This window comes from Apium graveolens, chromosome 1, assembly GCF_009905375.1.
Source record: "Apium graveolens cultivar Ventura chromosome 1, ASM990537v1, whole genome shotgun sequence".
In the NCBI taxonomy this organism is placed as follows: Eukaryota; Viridiplantae; Streptophyta; class Magnoliopsida; order Apiales; family Apiaceae; genus Apium; species Apium graveolens.
This window is the reverse complement of record NC_133647.1, coordinates 172,515,976-172,523,601: the sequence shown is the minus strand read 5'-3', so window position 1 is coordinate 172,523,601 and position 7,626 is coordinate 172,515,976.

Below are 7,626 nucleotides of genomic sequence, written 5' to 3'. Positions count from 1 at the left end.
TGGTCTTTGATTTCATTTACCTAGTCATCACTTGGTGTAATTGATCAATTGAGTGAACTAATTGGTTAATTTTACCAATTAATGGTCAGTTATATGGAGATCGATTCTAATTAGATTAAGTCAAATTTTGATGTGACTTTCAAATCCGAAATCAAAACAATGAGGAATTGGGGAGAAGTAAGGACGCTGGTAGAATTCAGAAATTGCTGCAAATGTGTGAGTTCTGCTTGGGTGAATATGCCTTTCATAATGGACAAGAGAAATAAAAAGTCATTTGTATGGAAAAGTGAGGAGAATGTTTTCAAGAGCTAAAGATTTAAGATGAAATAATGAGAAGAAATGAAGAAGAGAGATGGAATAAAACAGAGATTAATAACTACACCAATATGGATTTCATTGGACAATCAAGGAGATGTTATCATATGCAATAAAGTTTTATCAAAGGACATCTTGTTTCTAAATGGTTGTGAAAATCATACAATAAATGATTGGTCAAGTATTTCTATTTTGGATAAAGTGTGAGATACAGTTTAAATTCAGTTTCCGATTGATGTTAATACTTAGGTTGTTAAATATCGAAAGTGGTATAAATACAGATGATTGATGTTTACTTCAGAATGGGATGTTGTGAGCATCAAAGTTCGTATTAATATTTAATTTGATATGACAATAAAATGAGTATTAATGTCAAGAATTCGGTTTTGAATAAGCTATGAGAATAAAGAACGGAGATAGAAAAGGAAGTGGAATCAAAAGGGTGATAAAGAAACTTTATAAGATGCCAGGAAAAGTAAACGTAGTAAGAGATGCATTAATCAGAAAGGAAAAACCGAACGTGTTGACAGTGTCAGAAGAATTATACAAGGAATTTCAAAAGTTGAAATTGGAAGCCAGAGTTTGCAAACCTAACAATGCAAAGATGTATAGTATGACTTTTCATCCATAAATATTAGAGAAGAATATGGGATTCCATCAGTGACAGAATTGAAGAACGGAATTTTACAAGAAGCTCACAACTCAAGATATTCAATCCATCCATGGAGTACCATTATGTATAGAGATTTAGAGGAAAATTATTGGTGGCCAGATATGAAGAAAGAAATGGTGGGATAGATTAGCAAATGTTACACGTATCAAGGAGTTAAGGCGGCACATTAAAGACTAGATGGATATATTTCGCCAAGAAACGTCATGGTGATCCCACCTAAGAACCAAAGGTGAGGAAGGCGTTAATTGTATTATTATTGATAGGTTACTTAAACCTGATCATTCTCATTTAATAATAAACAGCTTATCCCATAAGTGGGTTAGTTGCTGCTTAAAGAAATGGTGGTACGTCATCAGATCCAGAAACTAATTGTACATGATCAATATTGTGTGGTTTGAAATTTGACAAGAGTATTCAGAATATGATAAATTATGTCAAACTAGAATGGTATGTACTACTCCTAGATGAATGTATATTAAGCAAGGCGGAACTAAAAAGATAGAAATTTGGTTGAATGATGATAACTCAAGAGATTCAAGCTACTCCGAAGGTATGATACAAGACATAGATGTTAAAGAAGACTCTCTGATAGTATGGCATAAAGAAAGAATAAATGTTATATTTGATTTGACGTCAAGGAAATCATTGCAGTCAGTTTCGTATAAAAACTCCTTAAAACCAAAATAAATGATAATATGGGTTAAAAATATGCCAGTGATGCCTCCAGGTTAGTGTACTTTCTTTAAAATGGTAAGAGATCTTCGCTCGATAAATATACTCGATTGTGCTTCAAGGAAAATAAAATATGATGATAAGTTTGTGTGTCGGACATATTCAGTTGAGATTTTCTCGTTAATTCTTAACTCTGGAGTAATCTCGAGAACGTTAGAAATCGAATACGCCATGGTTCCAGTATATCAATTGTAGATGGATGAGAAGATTAAAAGTACGATTAAAGAGCCTAGAATGTGATTGGAAGTGATTATGAACTAAGTTAACTGAATAGAGAAACATATAGGAATGGAGTTCAATAACCAGTAGCTATTGCAAACGTTCATGAGCACGAATTACTAGATTTACAAAGAAAGGATAATTAGTAAGCATTATGATGGTCCTTTTGAGACAGTAAAATAGTCAGGATAAGTGTAAGTAAGTTGGCTTCACGCCACACATTTAGCAGATTCATAAGGTATTTATAGGTGTATACTCAGGAAGAGTAATTTAGCTCCATTATATATAAAATGGAGACTTGAGTTGAGTTATATAAGTAACAGATAGAATATGAGGTCAGTGAGAGGTTGTTAAGTAATGATTGATGCTGCGAGTAAAAGTTTATGAAAAGTTATAAGGTTGAGAGATCAACCCGAGAAAATGAAAGTGAGATACTTGGATGTATCATTATCTGATCCTTAGAGTGATTCTGAGGACATAATCCTTTTTAAGGGGGAAGGATGTAATATCCGGGATATCACGTATAATTATTTTTATCAATAAATAATTTTTATGTGATTATTATGTGATTTTTGGTGAATTATTTGACGATTTGTGTTGTTATGTGGATGTTTATCTGTGGTAAAGTACAAGTATGTTAATTTTTTTTATGACCAGAATAAAATATAGATAATTAAGTTATTTTGTGGTAATTTTTGGAATATTATATGATTTTATATTAATTTATGAATTTATTAAATATTTTCTGAATAATTAAAAAATTATTTTATAAAGCCGGAAATCGTCTGACTTTAACCGTTTTTACGTTTTTACAACCCGAAACTCTTCCGAAAACTCATTCCTAACCTAATCTGGTAATTCCGGACATTTTCCATATTTTGACTTTTTCAATCCGGGTTACGGTTTGACCCGTTCGCGGCCTGACGAAAGATTTTCGATACGATAATCATTTCGGTGAATCAACAAAACCCGCATTCTCGAGGGACGGGATAATATTGCGTTGTTTTCGTATTAAGTATTTTATAAAAAGCCCGGTTTGGATAATTATCCAATACGGGTATCAAATCGGATCGTTTTTGCAGTTACTTAGTGGCTAAGTAACTAATTTAACGATCCAAAATGAACCAATATTCCAAAAATATATATAGCCCTTTTATCATTTCATTTTATTCGTATAATCACAATCAGTTAGTAAAACCCCGTAAAATACGGAGAAAACATCGAATTAAAACCGCGTTCTTGAAAATCAAACGCACGAACGAAGGCGTTATCGAACTCCGATTCGGGCGTGCCATATATCAAATCAAAGCTCTCGAAAATTACTTTCATAATCAATCATCCGTTTTTATGCAGGAACCAAGGTATTTTCCTTATTTAATTAATTTAATTCGAATTATTTATGGATTAAATTAGGAATTTTTGTTCTTGATGTTTTTGATATGATTTGATGGCATAATCATGTAGATCTTTTCTTTCTGGTTAATTTGGTATATTATATGTCAAAAACTGAGTTCAATAACATATAGAAAATTGAATTTGATTCTCGAATTGAAGAACTAAGGTTTATGTGTTTGAATGTTCTTAATTGAAAATTAGGTGTTTCTTTGTTAGGGGTTATTAGATGAAATTGATTGTATGATTGAGTAGATCGTTGAAAGACGAATCGAGTGGTATGTTTGAAATCAACAGACGATTCCTGGAAGGCTTTGATCTGAAAATCGAGGTTCGCCGGCGGCGGAACTTCGATTGAATTTTCCGGTTAAATCGTCGATTGTTTGGGTGATTTGTTTCTGCAGAGGAATTCTTGGGAGTGAAATCTTTGGTTCCTGTTAATTTGGTGTTGATCTGTGTTGTTTTGCAGTTCGCCGGAAAGCTCGCGGTCGCCGGCAATGGCGACCGCCGGCGTGGGTTGGGGAAGATGGCACAGATGCCATTTGACCCCCTAGTTTGTTCAACTTTGCAAATTAGTCCCTGGGATTTTAAAAACTAACAGAAATTGGATTTTTGTTTTATTTTATTTTAAAAATGATATTTTCATTATTTTAAAAATCAAAAAATTATTTATTTAATTATTTTAAATTCAGAAAATTATTTTAATTATTTATTTATTCAAAAATAAATTAAAATTATTTTATTAATTAATTTAATTAATTAATTATTAATTGATTTTAATTGATTTAATAATTAGATTTAATTATTTAAAATTAATTTAAAAATTATGAAAAATAGTTTCGAGCTTTAAAATATTATTTTAAATTATTTCCAAATCTCGATAATTAATATAAAATTATTTTAAAGTCACATTCGGGTGTTCGAATCCTATTATTTAATTATAAAATGATTCGGGGTCCAATTTTAATTCCGAAAAATGTTCAAAAATTCGTATTAAATATCTGGAAAATTATTTTAACCCCGAATCTTCTTTGAATAATTATTTTAATCGAATATCTTACGTGCTACGTGTTATATGTGATCTGATTGATGTGTAATATTATTGTACGTGCATTGTTTGACTGTTTTATTCATAACTTTCAATCCGTACGTCGGATTTGGGTGAAACGAAGGGTAGATGAAAGCTTATGACGTCTATGTGGTGATTAGAATGATATGAGATTGAGTATTGATAGATACTTGTGATGCCTATCAGAGTAAGCAAGGCATAGAAAAGGAAGCCAGTGATCAGTAAATAGAACTGAAGTGTAGAAAAAGAAAGCATGTGATCGATGAATAGAAGCAGGGCATAGAAAAAGAAGGAAAGTAATGGAAAAGTAAAACAGTTAGATGGGTACAAGTAAAGTTGGAAATCATTGGTGATAAGGCAGGTACTTCTGAACCTTTCTTCAAGATATATTGTAAATATTTTCAAACTGTCTCATAACATGTCGCTATTATTCAAAATAACTCATGTTTTAGATTACAAGCGCTTTAAACTATTTAACCTTGAACCCTGATTCATATTGATCTTGAGCCATAAGCCTTATTTTTTATAAACCATTGATTGTTGAATTCCCAGATACGAGCTAGACACATATGATACTACTCCACAAATACATATCTATCACATACTGATTTCTGATATTGAATTGCTTGACATACCAACCCTTATCCCTTGTTTAACAGAAGACCAATCCTTGGAACTCTTGAACCCTTGGCCTTCTACTTTCTGATTATTTCCTTGATTGAAAGCCAATCTTTTTGAATTCCTTGTTATACCTTCATGGTATTGTGAATCACCCTATGCTTCAAGATTAATGTTGTTTATGGTTCAGCTTATTGATTTACATTGGTTATCATTTTGAATTGTTTTAGAATTGGATGGTTTTATATATGTGGACCAGATTCGTGGTCGAACCTGATTCGTGGTCATAGTAAGCCAATGCGTGTCTTGGATCTAGTATATAGAGCAAAGTTGGGAGTTTTTCTCGGGGTTAGTGTGTGACTGATCAGCAGCCTAACCTTGGTTTTTAAAATGTAAAGTGAATATCCAATTCTAATTATTGCTTATTCAGAAACTTGATACTTCTGAATCATTTGAGTTGGTAATTGTTTAACCTCGGTTATTGCTATTATGACTTGCTGAGCTAGTTAGCTCACTCTTGCAAATCTTTTTATATTTTCAACAGTTGAAAAGGAAATTGTTGGTAATGATGATTCCCAGTCTAGTGTGCAAGCTAGGTCTCCAGGTTAAGTTGGATCGAGCTAGCAGGAGCTTTATATTGTAGATGAGTTATGCAAGATTGTAAGAGCGATATCATTATCAGTTGTAAGTTCAACTAGTTGGGATTTGGTACGATGCAATAAAAGATAAGGTTGTGGCTTGTTTTCATACTTGAACCTGTTGCGATCCATGGTTGTGAAAAGAAGGGTCAATGCATATAATATTTTGTATACATGGTTATATATTGTGTGTGTGTGTGTGTTGTGAGCCCCAAACTTCTAACCTGGGTTTGGAGGGCGTTACATTGTTTTGTATGGAAATGGAAATGTTTCATTTTATTATAAAACCTGTAAGCAGGCTGCCATATTCCTTTTGTGCACTATCACCTCATGTGATTCTATCATCCTCTGTCAAGTCATTATCAACTGCTATCTTGTTGATCATCCGTCGAAGCTTCATTGATGTTATATATTGAAGCTTCATTGTTGTCACCCGTTGACACTATAATAGTGTCATCCGTTGAAGATTTTTATGATATCAGTTGAAGACCTCTTGACCAACTTATCCATTGAAGGCATATTGAGTCATCTGTTGAAGCTTGTAGTTTAGCAGTTGAAGGTGTTTTCTTAGCAGTTGATACTCTTTCACTTATACATAATTATAAGAAATTTTATATCTACACTTAGCCCACTTATTTTGTATATCTTCCTAATAGTCAACATGACTCAGAAAGCTCTATAACTCCCAAATCTTTCAGCTATCATAGTGTACAAAATGTGCTACACACCTATTAATATAAGCTACTCCTTCAACTGATAGACAGACTGTGCTTATTCGTTGAAGGCTTCTAAATGACACTTAATAATTCTACTTGAGGTGTTTTGGTGAGTTATCATCAAGACAACAACATATTCATAACAATCTCCCTCAATTTATGTCTAATGGAATTATAGGCATAAATTCAGGTTGACTTGATGATAACAAAATACTCTATACAGATATTATATTGAAAAGTAGAAAATTTGTAAAGTGCTGCATTACAATGGAAATAAATATCAAGGTGCTCCTCTAGTCTGAGTAAATTATTTTCTTTTCCTTGATTCCCTTGTTTTCCTTCCCAACTTCTCATTATTTTCCTCAATCTGGAGTTGAAGTTGTATATAAAACTCAGCTTCATTTTCCTCATTTATATCCAACATCTCCTACATCTTCTTGAGAGTTTCATTACTTGAGATTTGAGCTGGTCTTCAATTTTAAAAAATCTTCTATTATACTTCTCATCTCTAAACTCCATGTTCTTTTCATGTGCACCCTTTCTCCAGTCTTTGGAATAGTTAGAACCCTTGGTAGTGCATTAGGATATCTCCAGCTTTGTCTAATTTGACTTATCTTCCTAAGTAATTCTTATTTAGCAAACTTTGTGAATCTCATGACCACCCTTATATCTTAAAACTAATCTCTATGGAAGTCTAGTAGTAGCATCAATTCATTTTACTTCTTCTAATTCATCCAAATAAAGCTCAATGTCATAGAATTCTTTGATGTCATAGATGTAGAGTTGATCATCTTTGTTGACAGTAGGATTCTGTGGTTTTGAAATGACTTGTGTTAGAGGTATGGTAGGCTTTTTCTTCTTTCTTTGTATTCTTTTCTGGGTTGGTAAAGGGATGTTCAAATCAGGGATCGGTAAACTCTCTCAATCTATAGGTTCATCGTTGGCACTATTGGTTCACCATGATAGTTTACCTCAGGATATACCTTGATTTCACCTGGTACCTCTTTGGGCATAGTTGATTGAGTTGAAGTAACAGATTGAGATGGCTTACTCTTCTCCTCTGAAATTTTATTTGGTCTCTTTTCATCAGCAAATTTCTTTTCAATTTCAGTAGCAGGCTTCTCAATCTTGTTTTGAGCTTCCTCAGTAGCCTTCTTTTCTTTGGCTTTGGCTGTGACTTTAATCTTAAATCTTATTCCTTCTTTGCTTCTACAAACTTGGGATGTCCACTCATTATACAGATCAGTTTTCCAT